The sequence below is a fragment of the Tenrec ecaudatus genome, chromosome 9 (assembly GCF_050624435.1).
Source record: "Tenrec ecaudatus isolate mTenEca1 chromosome 9, mTenEca1.hap1, whole genome shotgun sequence".
Taxonomy (NCBI): Eukaryota; Metazoa; Chordata; class Mammalia; order Afrosoricida; family Tenrecidae; genus Tenrec; species Tenrec ecaudatus.
In genome coordinates this window covers 67,696,275-67,714,820 of record NC_134538.1, presented here as the reverse complement: position 1 = coordinate 67,714,820, position 18,546 = coordinate 67,696,275, and the positions used below count along the sequence as shown (strand labels likewise).

Genomic DNA, 18,546 nt, shown 5'->3' with positions numbered 1-18,546 from the left:
TGATATTATGTGGCCGTTGAATACATTTAAATATACTATTCTAGGAAAAGTTAGAATACACTTCACTAATATTACAACTTAAAGCTGACAAGAAAGTTTCTAATATTTATGTTCCAGAAATGTTGCTACACAGAAATATAAAGTAAATACTAATAATTAGTTTGGTTTGTTGCCGTAACTAGTATTTACAGGCCTTTTGCTATTTGTGGCTTTCTGAGGCCTCTGCTCAAAAAGGACCATTTCATTTCATACTGATTTCTGGTAGGTCGGAAAAGCTGTGAACTACAACGCAGGAGCTGAGACAGGTTGACTAATGAACTTGAAGTTGTCCTTCATCGTGTTCTCTTTGCTCACTCTTCTTGAACTCATCCTATTTCTAGGTCTCTTTTACTAACAAACTCTATTAATACAGAAGGCATGAAAAACATAATAGAAATTAAACCCGAGTCAAAAGATATCTAAGCATTTATAAATTTTTTTCTAGTTTTTATTGATTATAAATTTAACACAACACCCAGTTTGACGTACAAAACCCAGTTTGAAACACAAGTGTAAATACAGTATTTATATTACCCACTAGTCTTAATTCTGAACTCATAGCTAGCCTAACAAAATTGTTGGCTGTTAATGAAATAAACATATTTATATTGTTAAAATATCAACATAATACTTCATTTTATGAGTTTATTTTTCTACATCAGTTACTAGTCCTACATTGTTTCTGGTAAGACCAACCTTATGGTCCTTAGAAGTCTTGACTACTGTTCAATAGATTATCAAATCAGATTTCATTATTTTTTGTAAAGGTTTACACAGCAGTGCAAGCTCCTGTTCAATAATTTCTACGTAAGTTGCTCAGTGACATTGGCAACATGTTTTACAATGCCTGAACATTCTCCTTTCCTTCTGGTCATTCCATTTCTGTTCCTCTACTTTCCCTGCACCCTTGCCGTGACCATCTTTGTTTTTAAGTCACAGACTGTTTCAGTCTCAGGTGATTTTTTTAAAGGAACATAGCAATACTTTGGGGTGATTTTTTTTGAGCCCCTCTGTTATTAGCTACAAGATGATCTCAGGGGTTAGTTTCTGCTTAAGGTTGAAGAGGATTTCTGGGCAAGTCCTCCAGTCTCAGCCAGTCCAGTTGGGCTGGTTTTATTTTGCTGGAATTTGAAGGTCTGTTCCACATTTTTCGATTTTATCAAAGTCCATCTACTTGTAGCCCTGGGTAATAAGAGTCGGTAGTAATGAATTGTTCTGTTTTTTAAAAAATGTAATATTTCAGGAATTTTCTCAAGTGGAGAAAAAACCAAAACATCCTAGCTCTAAAACTGTGTTCAAGGAAGTAGGATGAATTGTCAGCTTTGATGCGGTGGTCACAACCCATGCTGTTTATAACCCCTCCCGAGAATTCCAGGTCCAGACAGTTACCGCCATCAGGCAGCATCTGCTCACTGGCAGTTTGAAGTCATCATCTCCCAAACTAAACTAAGTTCATCTGTCCTCCGCCAGCAGAATGGCTTCAACTGTAAATCTGTTCCGGGGCATCCTTTGATTTGAATCTCTCAGGGGCTCCTCTTTGCTTCTCCATGGCACGGACCTTACTTTAAGATTGGCTCCTGCCTGCTTTCCCAGCTTCAGCTTTTCAGCAATTTAGGCTTGAATTTTAAATCCTGTAACGACTACTCAGACTTCCGGACACACATCATTTCTTGTCCCTGTACTCGCATACATGCACTTTGTATCTGAATTCGGATCTGCCATTTCATGCCCGGTTTTTGGGCTTGGAGAAATCCATGTTATATCTTCCAAACTCTAAACCAGAGTTAGTAAATCCATTCATTCAATTTTCTCTGTACCTTGGTGTGTGTGTGTATCAGTTAATTATTTGCTTTCATGTTTGCCTGGGCACTAGTGTAGGCTTTCCTTCAGAGTAAAGACTTAGCCATGTCCAGTACATAGTTGGTACTCAAAATTGGAGTGGGGCAGGGGAAGGAGGTGGAGGGGGAATGGCAGTCACGAGATAAGACTATGTAACTCCTGACAGATGTTATACAAACGATCTATGGGCATCTGTGGTGAAAATTAACCAAAATCCGATTCAGTGGAACTACTTCTAACTTCAGTTCCCAAATCGGAGTGTCTCGGGGGAAGCAGGATGATCTCATGCCACATCAAGCTCCAGGCCAGTCCTGTGTCATTCAGAAAGGGCTCCCTGACCCACTGTGGCGGCGAGTTGTCCCAGGGTCTGCAGTTGGGAAAAGACAAGAGGCCCCGAGAACTAACGATCCTCTCTAGGGGGACAAGCGACTGACCCACCTCTCGGGATTCAGCCCGCAACGAGCCACGTCACCAACTCCTCTGGAAAGCCCCGGCCACAGGATGGGGCGTGGGCGGGGATGCGGACATCCTAAGAGGCTCGGGGACCACGGGCTGCCCCACCACCAGCAAGATGGCGGCCTCCACCTTCCCTTCCTCTCCGCAAGAACCCCTCCGGGTCCCCAAGAGAAAGGCAGGGCGTCGCGGCGCCGACGCCGAGATCCGGGAACCTCCGTGGGCCCCGAGACCACGCCCGGGCCCCTGGGAGGTGACTTCACCCCTCCGGCGCGAGGAGCCGAGGGGTGGGGGGCGGGCGCCGCCCGAAAGGGAGCGTGGACAATTCTCTGGGCGCCGAGGGAGGGAGCCAGCAGCCCCACGCCCTCCCGACTATTGTTCTCCGGCCGCGGTGCTCGCCCGTCCTCCTGGCCGCCCGCGGACAGGAAGTCGCTCGCGGCCGGTCCCGCCTCCCTCCCCGCGCCCCGGAAGTGATCTGCGGCGGCTGCTGCAGAGCAGCCAGGAGGAGGGTGTAGCTGCTGAGAGTGGAGCGCCGGGAGTCCTCCTCCGCCGCCGCCGCCTCCTCCTCCTCCTCGGCCTCCTCCTCCCGCCGCCCAGGCGCCGCCGCCGCCCGTCGGACCTGTGTGCTGCTGCTCCCCGGCGCGGTGCCTTCCCCAGGACAAAGGCCGAGCACCCTCCGGCCCGAGGCAGCGCCGCCGCGGCGTCCGGAGCCCGCAGGGCAGCGGGGCGGCTCGCGGTGCAGGTGAGCGCTGCCTCCCCGGGAAGCCCCGCGAGGGGCTCGGCCGCCCGGGCGCTGTGGGGGTGTGTCCGGGCGGCGGCCCACACGCAGGGCCCCGCGGCCGAGATTGCACGTCCCGCGTCCTGCCCGTGGGGGACCCCCTGCGGGAGGAGCCCCGGCTGGAATCCCGGGCGCCGCGTTCGTGTCTGCGGGCGAGTGAGCTCCGAGAGCGGGCGGCTGCGGCGACGTCCCCACGCCCGGCGGGTGCTCCCCCGAGTTGGCCTCGCCAGAAGGTCACCCCGCATCTCCGGACGGTCCCTGCCCCGCCACGCTGAGGTCCCCGGGCGGTGCCCGTGACCTCGGGCATCCACCGCCGCAGTCTCCGCGCCTCCCTCTGCTCCCTCGTCCTTCCACCCCGGGCTTTATGCAAGCAGTTGGTTTTTCAAGCTTCTTCGCCGGTGTTTTGTGCCAGTTAAAGGAATAGCTTTTTCACCCTGAAGTCATTAGACGCGCCGCACTGAATTGCCAGTCCTGGGCTCCTTGCACAGGTTTAGCCAGTATTGGGGTAATCTAGTCTATATACGAGGAAGGGGAGTAGGTGTTTTCGGTTGTGGATGTTTAGCCACCCTTCGTTCCTAAAGGCTTTCCAGATGTGGAAGATGTGATCCAGGGTCGGTGTGTGTGCAAGTGGGCAGCAGTGAGGCACAGAGGTGGCAGTGTTTGAAGGTTTAGGGAGAATTAGGGAGTTAACTGGGGTTTACCTGAAAACCTGAATGCCCAGACTTGTGAGAGCTAATCCAAGTGTCATTGAGATACTGTGAGAACCCCAGGGCCACGCCCTACTTATTAAGTTGTAAAGCAACTAATGTAGAAAATTGTTTGTTGTGGAGTAAAGAAACTTTTCCTGGGGAAATACATCCCCCCCCCCACCGCGATTCGAATCCTCTCGTTTTTTTCCATCCGCTTCCTTCCCCATTCAGAAAATTTGTAAGTTACACTGAAAAGCAAATCATCATTTGAAGAATGAATGTATAAGAACAAATTTTGGGTTCTTTTAACAAAACATGTCATAAATGAGTTATTTCGCCCAAAGCAAATTACAACTTGAGTCATATTCCAAAATTTGAATAATAAATTTCATTAGGAAATTGTAGGTTGAAGGTGTTCCCTTTTACCTTAGGCTTTTTTAATGTATCTAAGTATACTTCATTAGTTTATATTTTCTGACCCTGAATACAAAATTGTTATAAAATAGCCCTTGTGACTTTTAAAACATCATTTTTGGATCTTGAATTTCTTCAGGTCAGAAGCCCGATCTTACTCATCATTGTTTCCATGTGGTGTGCCTGGAACATAGAAGCTACTTACATATTTGTTCACGTTATGAATGAGTGTGTAAATGATCTCACAGTCACCATCCAAGGGTCGTTTATTTTTTGTTAGGTTAGGCTTTCTGTTATTCCAGTTTATTGTATAAGGATAAATTAAATACATATATTGCTTCTAGGGCCCCAGTTCATATAAAATTAGGTTTATTCAAAACAGAATGTGTTTAAGTATGTCTCTTTGCTTAAAGGTTGGCTGCTGACAAGTTCAGTAATACACTTGGCTTGGTCTCAATTAGGGTGCCTTGTAAAAGGTGCTTTCTATACTATGTGAAAAGAAAGACAATGTTGATGTCAGGACTAATAACACAACTCACAGGGCATCCTTCCAGATTATTGAAGCTTTGCCACAAGTTTACAAGAATGCTGCCCCGATTCAAAACAAAACAAAAAACAACATGGTTTTTAGCTGGATCAAGCATTTTAAAGAAGGTCATGATGACCTCAAAGATGAACCAGACATGACAGTCAATCTTGTCAAATGAAGAAACTGTAGCCAAAGCGCTGAAACTGGTGGAAGAAGCCTGTGGAGTTACCATTGATGTGCTAGCTGCTGAAGTTGGGAATTTACATGGTGTCGCCTTATCAACTTGAGGCAAACATTTTGACCTCAGCAAGTGTGAAGATCAGCTAGCTCAAAAAGCTGATCTTCCCATCACTCCTTAAGCAAGATCAAAGCTCATGAAAATAATTTTACAGAACAAATTGTAACAGGATGGATCTTGAATTTACCAGTACAATCCAGAGAGCAAGGTCAAATGAAAACTGACTTCTGCAAGGATCTGCTGGGCCACTTACATTCAAAGTAGAGAGGCCAGCGCAAGAGGTGATGATGAATAATTTTGGATTCCAAAGAGGTCATTTTTTATTGAATTTTTTTTTGAGACAGGATTTTTTTTTCCACAGTCACTTATCAGAAAGAAGTTTTTAGGAAATTTAAAACTTCACAGGGGAGAAAAAGGCTAGAAAAATTTTTTCCGAGGAATTTTTTTTTCCTCCATTACAACAATGCACCTGCTCGTCCTTCAAGGATAATAATATCTGAGGTTAGGTTCTTGAGAGAAGCCAAACCAGTGATGCTTATATATGAGGCAGTTTCAAAAACTTTATGGGCAAATCATGGAATTTTTGCAAGAACATTTTTGAAGCCCCCTTGTATATATATTTGCGTTGCTGTTAGGTGCCATTGAGTCAGTTTACACCCATAGCGGCCGACCGCATGCACAACAGAAGAAAACACTGCCCAGGGCTGTGCCATCCTCACTATTGTTCCTGTGCCTAAGCCTATTGTGGTCATGTCAGTCCACCTCCTTGAGGGCCTTCCTCTTTTTCTCTGCCCCTCCACTTTATCAAGCATGATGTCCTTCTCCACAGACTGGTCTCTCCTGACAAGATGTCCAAAAGTATTTAAGAAGTCTTGCCATCCTTGCCTTTAAGGAGCACTCGAGACATACTTCTTCCAAGACAGATTTGGTTGTTCTTTTAGCAGACGATGGTACTGTAAATATTCTCCAGCACCCCAATTCAAATGCATTGATTCTTCTTCAGTCTTCCTTATTCAGTGTCCAACTTTCACATGCAGGTAAGGCAATTGAAAATGCCATGGCTTAGGTCAGGAGTACCTTAGTCCTCAAAGTAACATCTTTGACTTTCAATACTCTAGGGCAGCTGTTTTCAACCTGTGGGTTGCAACCCCTTTGGGGGTTGAGCGACCCTTTCATAGGGGTCGCCTGATTCATAACAGCAGCAAAATTACAGTGATGAAGTAGCAACAAAAATCATTTCGTGGTTGGGAGTTCACCACAACATGAGGAACTGTATTAAAGGGTATGGCATTAGGAAGGTTGAGAACCACTGCTGTGAAAATTTTGTGCAGCTGATTTACCCAATGCAGTACATCTTTTAATCTATTGGCTGCTGCTTCCATGAGCATTGATTGTGGATCCAAGCAAGACAAACTCCTTGACCACTTTAATCTTTTCTCCATGTATCACGATGTTACCTATTGATCCAGTTCTGAGAGTTTTGGTCTTCTTTTTACATTGAATCTTAGTCTATACTGATGACTACCATCCTGGATCACCAGTAGCAAGTGCTTTCACTCCACTTTAGCAAGCAAGGTTGTGTCATTTTCATTTCACTTGCAGGCTGTTAATAAGCCTTCTTCCAATCCTGATGCCCCATTCTTCATAGAATGCAGTTTCTCTGCGTTATCTGGTCAGCCTACAGATGCGATAAGTGTGGTGAGGATACAACCCTGACGCACACCTGGCCTGATTGTAAGCCATGCAGTTCTTGTTCTGTTTGCAGAACTGCCTTCTAAGATATATACAAGATCCTCTTGACCACAATGAAGTGTTCTGAAATTTCCATTCTTCTCAAGGTTATCCATAGTTTATTGTGGTCCGCACAATTGAATGCCTTGGCACCGTCAGGGAAACACAAGTAAAAATCTTTCTGTTGTTCTCTGTGATCACCCAAGATGATCTGATGTCAGCAGTGATGTTCTGTGTCTTACCTCCTCTCCTCAGTCTGGCCTGGACCTCTGGCAGCTCTCTGTCAGTATACTACTACAACCGTTATCAGATGATCTTCGAGAATATTTTATTTGTATGAGGTATCAATGATAATGAGCATTTTGTTGGGTCACTTTTTTTTGGAATGAGCACAGATAAGGATATTTTCCAATAAATTGGCCAAATAGCTGTCTTCCAAATATCCTGGTAGAGATGAGTGATTTCTTCCAGTGTTTCATCAACTTATTGAAACATTTCAATTGATATTGCACCAATTCCTTGAGTCTCGTCTTTGGCCAATGCCTTCAGTAAAGCTTGAACTTCTTTTAGCACTGTTGGTTCTTGTTCATATCCTGCTACCTGAAATAAGGGTGTTCACTTTGGGTGACCCTGCTGGTATTTGAAATACCAGTGACATAGCTTCAGTATCATAGCAACACACAAACTCACCACAGTATGACAAACTGACAGACAAGTGGTGGGTGTACTTTGGAAAAATTTCTCTCATGGAAATGGCTGGTGTGGTTGTAGAGGCTGGCAAGTTCCAAGTCGGTGGGTCATATGTCAGGTTGGAGGCTTTTCTTGTTTTGATTGGCTGCTGGAACTGAGGAACCCAAGGTGATCAGATAAGATGGCAGGCTGCTGGCTGCAGAAGGTTGACAGGTAATATGGCAGGCTTGTGGCTCAATCACAGGATTGGCAGGCTTTATAGCAGGCTGCTTGCTCAAGTACAAAGAAGCAGAGATCGGATGATAAGCTAGATGCAGGAGCCAGCTCCAAAGCAAAAGAACTTTGCTAGTATATCCATATATTTTGGAAGCAGACCACATATCCAAGGAAATGCCCATTCAGCTGATGGACAGCACATAGCAAGTTTCATTTTTGGAGGTGATTACATTATATCAGATCTCTTTATTAGGGGATGACTATATCGTAACTGCAAAATAGTTAATAATCATTGCACAACCAAGTTGACACACCAACTTAACCATCATAGGAAAGCAGGGCTGTTCTATGAGAATTTTGTTGGGAAACCTTACCACATCCTTCGTATAGCCCTGATCTTGCCTCTTCAGACTTCTTTTTTGTTCCCCAAACTCAAAAGGGCATTTAAAAGGAGCATAATTTGAGTTCTCAAGGGGTTGTCAGAACTGTCATTTTGATGTACTCTAACTTGAAGAACCCAGAATTCTTTGGGGAAGGATTAGAGAGAGAAATACTGCCTTCAGATGTGTATAGACATAGACAGAGGATTTGTTGAGAAAGCATAGCTTCAACTTTTGATTTTGTTGCTGTTTAGAAAAGATTTTTATGGTTTTATAGCAATACCTTTTGACTTATCCTCATACATACAGGGTCAGAAAAAAAAATCAAGATTCCTTTGCTTTCCAAAACTAACTTTCCCTTAGAAGTGGAAATTATATTTGGGAGATTGTAGGGGAACATTGTAATAGTTTATATCCCATTACTAAATTCTTACTACTTGAGCATGTTTGTCTAATGTCATCAGGAAAATGCTTTCTTTATGAGTCAGTTTTATGTTTGGAGTTGATAAGCATACCCTCTATTAATCAAAAAGGAAATTGGGAGTTACTATGTCTCGGAAAACATGATGCACCACAGAATTGCTTAGAAAAGCTGGTTCCTCGCATGGATACATGAAATCTTCTGACATTTTCTATGACTTAGGCTTAGTTTTTAAATATTTTTATGCACATTTCTTTTCAGAGATGCAGGTGCTGTTAAATACTGTATCTGTTTAATATACAGTTAATTTTACACTTCTTTTAAAGGAGTTTTTCATTGTAACACTTTATTCTCATGGCTATTATAGGGAATACTTGTACCTACTGTTTGTGAAGATTATTTTTGCCTGTAGATGGTTGGTTTTTTAAAAGTGCTGATGTTTTCTCTTCTCCAACTATCTGATAATGGTCCAAGTTCAAATTCTGCAAAACAAACTACTATCAATTCTTACAAATGTGTATGTCAATGTACTAAACACTTGTATTCCTGAATAAATGTGTGGCAAGGATAATCACTTTGAAAGCCTTTGAATAATAACGAAGAAAAAGGGAAAAATTATGATTTGGGGAAAGTAAGATAGCAGTTTATGCTTGTTTTCAAATTCTTAGACACCAAGGAGACTCTGTAACTCTTTGATCTCAGGAGCATTACCTCTGCAAAGGTCAGATTTCCCTTTAATTCAATAGCTCTCCTGGTAATAACAGTTCTCATATATTGATTGTCAACCAAGCACTTTGCTAAGAGCTTTACTGATATGATTTCTAATCTCCATAATACCTCTGCAGGGTAAGTAGGTTTTCCAATTTTTATTAAAGTCACATTCTTTTCAGGAGGCTTCGTTCAACTATAGGAGCCCTGTTGGTGTGGTGAGGAACCCTGGTAGTGTAGTGGTTACACATTGGGCTATGATCAGCACGATTGTCAGTTCAAAGTCATCAACAGCTCCGCGGGAGAAAGACTGAGCTTTCTACTCTGGTAAACAGTCAGTCTCAGAAACCCACAGAGCAGTCGCTAAGAGTCAGTATTGGTGCAAGGGCAATGAGTTTTGAGTGTCACTATGACCAGGAGCCCTTATGGCATAGTAGTTATGTGATGGGCTGTGATCCTCATGGTCAACAGTTTGAAACCATCAGTAGCTCTGTGGGAGAAAGACTGGGCTTTCTACTCCGGTAAAGATTTGGGAAATTCGTGGGGCAGCTGTACCCTGTCCAATAGGGTTGTTACAAGTTGCCAACAACTCGATGGCAGTGAGCGGGTCCACTGTGAGTTGGAATCAACATACTGGGAATGAGTGTGGTTGAGTTCTGCACCCCCACTTATGCAGCCAGTCAGAAGCATGAGAGGAAGATGAGGCTGATGACTCCCATAAAGATTTACAGTTTTGGAAGCCCTGTGGAGCAGTTAACTGACTTAAGTTGTGACTCTGAGTCAGAATTGACTGGGTGACAGTGGATTTGGTATGGAGTTAGTGCGTCAGCTTGGATTTTTAAGTGTGAGCATGGGTATTACAATTAATCTTGATATGCTGAGGATGTGGTGATTCTGATTGAGCTGAGCTTCAAGCAAACCAAGAGACAGATCACAGCACCCTTTGCCTTGAGTGGTGCTTAGAACTGCCATTGTCACTGGATAGAGGTTCTCTTTATCACCATTTTTCCTCCAAATGCAGTGTTCTCCCTTTTGGTGCATGTCACAAAAGAGTGTGAGGTTGGGAAACGCTGAGGATCAGACCGTTGTTCACACAGGTGTGCTGGTGGAGTATTCGGAACACTGCTCTGGTGCTTGATTGCCAGGTGGGAACATACAAGGAGACTTCCAAAAGTTCATGGGGAAAATACTATTATTTTTTTAAATTTCAATTTTTCCAAGAACTTACTGACGTGAATACCCCCAATTTGAGAGAAGTACCTGAAATCTTTACTGAAACTATGTTGTTCCTTAAATGGTTCTTCTCCACTGGAGATTGAGGGGGAGGGGGTTGGAAGTAATGGGAGAAGAAGCAGAGATGTGCTTGTTCAGTATTTTTACCTTTTTGAGATAATATATCATTTTACTTTGGGATAAGCATGCAGGTTGTTTTTTCAAGTTTTATTGGCATATATTTCAAATATAATACCATTTAATCAGTCAACCATATTCAGATTTGTGAAATCACCACCACCATCAATTTCAGAACATTTTCTTCTCATCCTCATTGTTAGCTCCCCGTTTCACTCATCTTCTGCCTTGCCCCTTTCCAGTTACTATCTTATAGATCTACCTGTCCTGAGTTTGCTATACAGAAAATCATATAAATCAAACCAAAAACCCAACAACAATGACTAGCGAAACACAGAAAACCTCAAAAGAGAAAGCTGAAAATAAACTGAAACAACTTTGAGGTAGGTTAAAAGGGAGCTCAAACTAACTACACGTGTCATAATGACGTGGTAATAGCATGCAGTTTTAAAGGTGACAGGACGGGACAGTCTAATCCAGGCCAATGCTGCACTTAAAATAATTCTTACAGTTTTAAATGAGCTTGATTTGAAGGATCTGGGAATAAAATATTTAATTTTGCCCAATTACATTTTGCTTAGAGTGTGGGTTTTTTTGGGGGGGGTGTTAAAAAATAAAGCAAAGCACTGTGTTAAGTAAAAAATTTAGAGTCCATTACTAACAGTTATTCTTAAGTTTTTCTCTTTAGCTCTAAAATATCTTATTACATAATTGATTCATACGGTTTTGATTTCAATATAGAAGGAAAAAATTAGAACGCTGTGAGTTTTTGAAAGGTGAATGGGCACATTTTGGAAGTTTGAATTTTTAATGTAATTATACTTGAATGAGTAAAGACTGAATCCCTCAAAGTGTATGTCAAGCATACATTATCCGTTGTATGTCAAGCACATTTGTACATTTGTTGCCCTCTTCAGTCTCAAAACATTTGCTTTGTACTTGAGCCCTTGGTATCAGCTCCTCATTTTTCCCCTACCTCCCCACTAGCCCCTCCCTCGTGAAATCTTGGTAATTTATAAATTATTATTTTGTCATATCTTACACTGTCCAACATCTCCCTCTACCCACTTTTCTGTTGTCCATCCCCCAGGGAAGAGGTTATATATAGGTCCTTATAATCAGTTCCCCCTTTCTACCGCAAAATCCTTCCTTCTACCCTCCCGGTGTCACCACTCTCACCACTGGTCCTTAAGGGATCATCTCTCCTGGATCCCCGTGTTTCCGGTTCCTGTCTGTACCAGTGTACATCCTCTTGTTCTAGCCAGATTTATATCGTAGAATTGGGATGATGATGGGGGAGGGGAGGAAGCATTTAGGAACTAGAGGAAAAGTTGTATGTTTCATCATTGCTCCACTGCACCCTGACTGGCTCATCTCCTCCCCATGACCCTTCTGTAAGGGGATGTCCAGTTGCATACACATGGACTTTGGGTCCCCAATCTGGACTGCTCCTCCTCCCCAATGATAAGATTTTTTGTTCCTTGATGCCTGATACCTGGTCCCTTCGACACCTCATGGCTGGTCACACAGGCTGTTTTGGGCTTTGTTACTTCTGAGCTAGATGGCTGCTTGTTTATCTTCAAGCCTTTAGGACCCCAGACACTATATATACTTTTGATAGCTGGGCACCATCAGCTTTCTTCACCACATTTGCTTATGTACACATTTGTCTTCAGCACTGGATTCGGGGAGGTGGCCACACAATGATGATTTTTTTCTTGTCGGGAAGGTGAGCATCATGGAATACCAATTTAATAGAACAAAGTGTTCTTGCATTGAGGGAGTACTTGAGTGTGGAGGCCCAATGTCCATCTGCTACCTTTATACCAAACCTATAAATATATGCACGTAGATCTATTTACCCATCATCCTATGTAAATATATTTACATATATGCACGCCTTTATTTAAACCTCTATAAATTCCTTTTGCCTCCTAGTTCTTTCCTCTATTTCCTTTTACTTTCCTCTTGTCTGACTATCATGCTCAGCCTTCATTTGGGTTTCAGTAATTCCTCTCGGTTACATTGCCCTTGAACAGCCCCTACCAGGTCTCTCACACCCTCCTTGCCACTGATTTTGGATCACTTGTTCCCGTCCCTGGGTTGGTCAACACCACCTCCTTTCCCCCACATCCCCCTCTCCCATGTCCCCACAGAACCATCCATCCTGTTTTCTCCTCCAGACTGTTCATCCACCCTATCTTATCTAGATAGACCTGCAGAGATAATAATATTCACACAAAAATAAGACAAAGCAAAACAGCAAAAAAAGAAAACAAAACGACAACAAAAAAACCCATGACAAAAAAATTTTTTAATTTAAATTTTAAAAAAAGTAAAACCTATAAATAGTTCAAGATCTGTTTGTTGACCTCTAGTAGTATCCTCCAGTCGAGTCTGATGGGGTGCCACGCCCTGGCTCCAAAGTCTATCTTTGGCACTCCCTGGGGACTTCCCTGCTCTGCCATACGCCCTTAGTGTTTTGCCTCATTGTGGTGGGGCCAGACTCGGCCAATCCCTATATTGTGTCTCCAGTGTTGTACCCTGTAGGGCCATGGGTCAGCGAGGGATGTTTTGTCTCATAGTGAGGCCAGCCATATGGTCCTCTCTGTGTTGGCTACTCTGAGCGGGGATATCGTCCTCAAGGCCTGGTGGGCCAGGATGTGCTCCACTCTCTCTTCCTCCCCCTTCATTTGCTCCCGTGTGCTCTGATCAGACATGTCCCTCTCCCCGAGCTGCAGTTTCGGTGCTGTCCTCTAAAGTGAATTTTTCTGTGGGGAGGGGCAGCTGTCCACATAGTTGGAATTGGGGCCAGGCCCTCAGACCCCTCCTCTGGCTCCCCGCTCCATGCGGGCACGCTGCATTCACATCCTGGAACACCGGGTTGAAGTCTGGTCCCTCTTTCCCTGTGGAGATATAAACAATACCCTCTTCTTGGGTGGGGATACTATTTTTTTAAGCCTGAATAGTCTTATATTTAAAAGGTGCTTCAGAAAGGTTGTGTAAAAGTAACATCTTTTCATTGAAATTTCTCACACACAAAAAGCCTTGCATATCTAGCTCAACTTTTTAGATCTAGTTAAATTTTTGACAGATGTACAGTTTCTTGGTAGCAATTGTAGTCATCGGTATTCTACTCCCCCCCATGGTGCGGTTTTGTCCATCTCCAGTCATCCTCTTTGAACCCTCCTTCCCACACTTGGTAACTAGTAATAAACTGTGGCCTCTCTAGATTTGCCTTTTCTTGTCTTTTTGTGTAAGTGGGGTCACGCAATACTCATCCTTTGGTTGCTGGTTTATTTCACTCAGCTTAAGGTGTTCAAACTCTATCCACATTGTAGCATGTATCTAGACTTGACTTCTGCTGGCTGAGTAGTATTCCACTACATGTATGGTATCACCTTTTGTTTATTCATTTATCTGTTGATGGACATTGAGGCTGTTTGGGCTGTTGTGAATACTGATGTAGTGAACACTGATACACAAATTTCTGTTGAAGTCTTCTTTAAAAATCCTCAGACTCTCAGCCGGCCTTAGCTGCACTCATGTGCAGCTGGACAGTACCTGTCCTCTTCCCAGTGACCTTTGTCGGTGTCTGGACTCAGCTGGCTCTTCCCTTCCAGCTCCTGGCTGGTCACCTGACCTGGATACTGATGTAGCCAGAGGCATCTGGGGGTTAGTCCAGGGGCCCAAGCCCTGGATTTGACCCGTGAAAGAGCTTACGATCCTCATTTTCTGGATTTTGGTGATGTTGGTGGGAACCCCAGCTCCACCGCCCCCATTCTTTCTGCTTCTCATTTGGAGCTCTAGACCAAGCTTTAGTCCTGGTCAGTTTTTAAATAATGATCTCACTGCAATCTCAAGACCTGCTTGACACCCACAAAGCGTCCAATAAAGGGAGAAGAATCAAAAAAAAAATCCTCAGACTTCTTCATCTGATACATAAAACCTTTGAGGGTTTCCCTTTGCCTAAAACCCTCTGGCTTCATTTCTTTACCTCCGATATCTAGAGTCCTGATATTTTCTTTGTCCATTTTTTTGGTGGGGGTGGGGTGGAATTTCAGCTACCATTCCTTCCCGTAGCCTCATGTGCTCTTCCTACTAGGCCTTCAGATCTTGTCATAGGTGCTGCTGCCCCAGAAGTTCTGTCCTGATTAAATGCTTCCTCATGGCCCCAGCTCAAATTCAGATCAAGCAGACTTCCAAGGCTGCCTTAATCGTTCCTCTTTTGTGCCACCATAACATCACATCACAGCACTTACACAATGTTTACAATATGGGTGTGCAATATTTACCTATTGTCAACTTGGTTGTCCGAAGTCCATACTAACTTCATAACCACTCGTACAGACATGCGTGTGCATATAGACACACATGCACGCACACGAGCATGTATACCAGCACTTATACACACTTAAAGACCTCACAAACCTTTACTAGAAGGCTTTATCATAGGTTCCCAAACTTTCTCTGTTAATGGCACCCTAAGTATATCAGTAATTTTTTTCATAGTATAATCAGTCAAAAGAAACAACAGCTTCATTTATTACGCAAATAGTTGCAAACAATTTAATAAATGTTTATATACTGACAACTTAGTCTGTAGAGTCTTGGGTTATGCGTATAGTTGTTTGACTTCTAGCAGAAAAAGGCAGGTCTGGACAGTTTGCTTCCTAAGAGCCACAGCCGTGAAAACCTTACCGAGCAGTTCTACTCTGCACACATGGGGTCACCGTGAGTTGGAATCCGTTTGATGGCAGTGACCCCAAATGGGTCTAGGACTCAAGATGGTGCAAAATGGTGCGTGTGCAGCTACTAACTAGAAAATTGGCAGTTCACACTCACCTGGTGGCACTTTGGAAGAAGAGTGCATTTTAAAGATTACAGCAAAAACACACACACACAAAAACACCATATGGGAGCAATCCTACCCTGTCACACATGAGGTCACCATGAGTCAGAATTGAGATTCAACAACCACAGGTTTGGTTTTCATTTTTCTAAAAACTTAGCAGCCATTTGAAAAAATAGTATGAAGAAATTTAAGAAAGAAAACTACCATATGTACTCGAATGTAAGCCAACTCAAGTATAAGCCGAGGTACCTAATTATTACCTGGGAAACCAGAAATCTTGATTGACTCAAGTATAAGCCTAGGGTGGAAAATTCAGAAGCTATTGGTGAGTTTCAGTAATCAAAACAAATGAAAATAAAATGACTAAAAATTGAGACATCAGTGGCGTATGTATTTAAATATTTATTTTAAATAAAAAACATAAAAGGACAAGTCATTTAACATTATTAGTAAACCAGCAAAGTAAGTGGAAAATAGGTTCAACAAAAACAATAAGGTATCAACAATGATACCTTAAGAGTACTATTCCCTGAGCTCAATCAGCAACCAAGCTAAAATGTAAAGAGTTAAAATCCTTCCTCATCATCATCTGTATCCCAATGCAGAGCTTCAGCTGGTGTGAGGTCATCATAGACGCTGTCCTCACTGAGATCGCCGTCATCACCATCACTGCTGTCATTTTCATACAAAGCGCAGTCTTCACTGCCATCCACAGCATTACTAATACTACATTTCTGGAAGGCACATCGCACCATGTCTTCTGGAATGTCTTCCCATGCATCTCGAACCCACTTTGCTATTAACTCTAGGTCAGGCTTCATGAGATTTCCTCCTTTTGTTAGTCGGGCTTGACCAGATGACATCCATGCATGCCACATCCTTTGCACACGGTCTTTAAAAGGCTTATTCAAAGATACACACCATGGGACAGCTCAGATTGGTTAGATGTGAGTAAACAAACATTCAAAGCCATGCAGTGTCAGTGGGGCTTTGAATGAACAGCGGAAAAATGGCAGTTGCCTGCGAGATGGGGGCAGCGAGATGTTGCCCCTCACTGGGGTACCACTGACCCGTAAGCCAAACCCGTTTTTCAGCACTTTTTTGTGCTGAAACACTTGGCTTATACATGAGTATATACGATACTTTTGTTCTTAACCACATGACACTTCTGTAATTACTATGTGTGTTTTTAACTTCATCTGCTACTTGGACATTTAAATAGTTTCCAATGTTTTGCTATTACGAAAAATAATGGAATGAAAAATTTTATGATTGCCAAATTCCTTTCCATATGGTTTGCACCATTTTGGATTTCCACCAACAGTCTGCAAGAGTATCTTTTCCCTTGCAGCCACATAAACAGATTATTTTATCAAAGTTTTTGTTTTTTTTGCAAAGGCAGGTTAATCTGTATTTCTCTTATTAAAAGTAAATTGAAATGCTTATGTTTCTTTTTACTAATCATCTGCTCATATTTACTCATTTTTCGATCTGCTTTTTGGTATTTTTTCCTCATTTTAAATTCATCCACTTAGAACTGTTAGCCATTTAACTCTTGACATACTCATAGGGTGCAGATATTTTCTGTCATCTCTTGACATTGCTGATGGGTTTTTTGCTTTTGTGTTTTTTGGTGTTTGGACATAAAAAGTTTGTTTTACATAATAAAATTTATAAATCCTAAGCTTATTACATCTCGATTTTTCATCATAATTAGAAGGCTTTGGGCTGCAATCAGAAAAGTCATCAGGTCAAAACCACCAGCTCCTCTGGAGAAAGATGGGCTTTCTACTCCAGCAGTTTTAGTCTAGGAAACCCACATGGGGCAGTACTACCCTGTCCTATTGGGTCACTGTGAGGTGGCATCGACTCAGTGGAGGTCAGATACCTTCATGAATGGTGTCAAGATATCTGGACCAAGAATAGAGAATCTATTATTACTTCCTCCAGTCTACTTTTGTGTCTTTGGGCAATGATTGATGCCTTTCTTCAGAATTTTTGAACATTTTTTGTTAGGCTTATTCCTCTGCATTGAAAAGACTAGGTTTCAACCTCTGGCGCATGTTGTCACCTTATTAACAGGACTGGGTCAATAGGAGATCTCGTCTCCTTGTTTTACACTCTTCCTCACCCTGACATTCCCCTGATTTTTCATGTATGCAGACCTATCTCTCCTTATATTTCTGCCTAAGACATTTACCTATGCCAGGGGTTGGCAAACTGCAGTTCTCATGCCATATTTTTGTCTCTGTACATACATGTGACTCTGAAGTAAATTTGGGGGGGGAAAGGTTCTTATTTAGGTAATGGTAATTTTGCTTGTTTGTAAAAAGGTATTTATGACTCTCGTAATTTTTAAATAGCTGTGAGGAACAGAATTGGCTCTTCCCTCTCAGAAGTTTGCCAGCCCCTGTCCTGTGCCATGGAATCCCCATCTCCTGAGGTTTTAAACCCTAGTCATTTAATGCTTTGATTATTGATAATCTTCACATTGAACAAAATGTCAAGTTGACTGACTCCATGCGTGCCAGAATAGAACTGTGCTCCCTTGGTTTTCAATGGCAGGGCTTCGGAAGTAGATTGCCAGGCTTTTCTATTAAGGCACTCAGGGTGAACTCAACCCTCCAACCTTTCAGACAACAGCCAAGCGCATTGACAGTTTGCACTACTGAGGAACCTCCCCACTGTACCCTGTTAATCTCCAGGGTCTCCCTGTCTCATGTATCTACATTATGACAGATTTTCTGTGCTTGGTACCCCACTTTTATTTTATTGTTTGTCTCTTTCAGCAGTATTTTTTAGCCCCTCTGAGATAAATCTCCATCATTCTATTTGTCTTTTCTTTGCTTTTGATCTAGATCTGCAGTTTCCAACCTGTGGGTCATGACCCCTTTGGGGGTCGAACGACCCTTTCACAGGGGTCGCCCAATTCATAACAGTAGCAAAATGACAGTTATGAAGTAACAACAAAAATAATTTTATGATTGGGGGTCACCACAACATAAGGAACTGTATTAAAGGGTCTCAGCATAAGGAAGGTTGAGAACCACTGGTCTAGACAATAGAACTCATTCTGGGCTTGAGGAACCTAATTACATCAACCAAAAAGTGAGGTGAAGCTTAATCTTATGTTTGCACTCTTGTTCTTGCCAGGAAGATACATAAAGTAAGTGACTACTTTTTAAAATTGGAATTTAGTGCATCTTGTGTACATGG

The 18,546-nt window shown here is 42.8% G+C and overlaps 1 protein-coding gene and 1 long non-coding RNA gene across 2 annotated transcripts in view; one reads left to right on the top strand and one right to left on the bottom strand.

The window, feature by feature from the left end:
* The window catches only part of LOC142456862 (uncharacterized), a 31,243-nt gene extending 28,511 nt beyond the window's left edge, over positions 1 to 2,732 (bottom strand). Inside the window, exon 1 of the long non-coding RNA XR_012786110.1 lies at positions 2,317 to 2,732. This is a non-coding gene — a long non-coding RNA (uncharacterized LOC142456862). The remainder of the gene's footprint in view (positions 1 to 2,316) is intronic.
* A 98-nt stretch (positions 2,733 to 2,830) lies between these two features.
* The window catches only part of RALA (RAS like proto-oncogene A), a 71,598-nt gene continuing 55,882 nt past the window's right edge, over positions 2,831 to 18,546 (top strand). The window contains exon 1 of the mRNA XM_075558181.1: positions 2,831 to 3,073. The gene's annotated coding sequence lies outside the window, so the exon portion shown is untranslated. The remainder of the gene's footprint in view (positions 3,074 to 18,546) is intronic.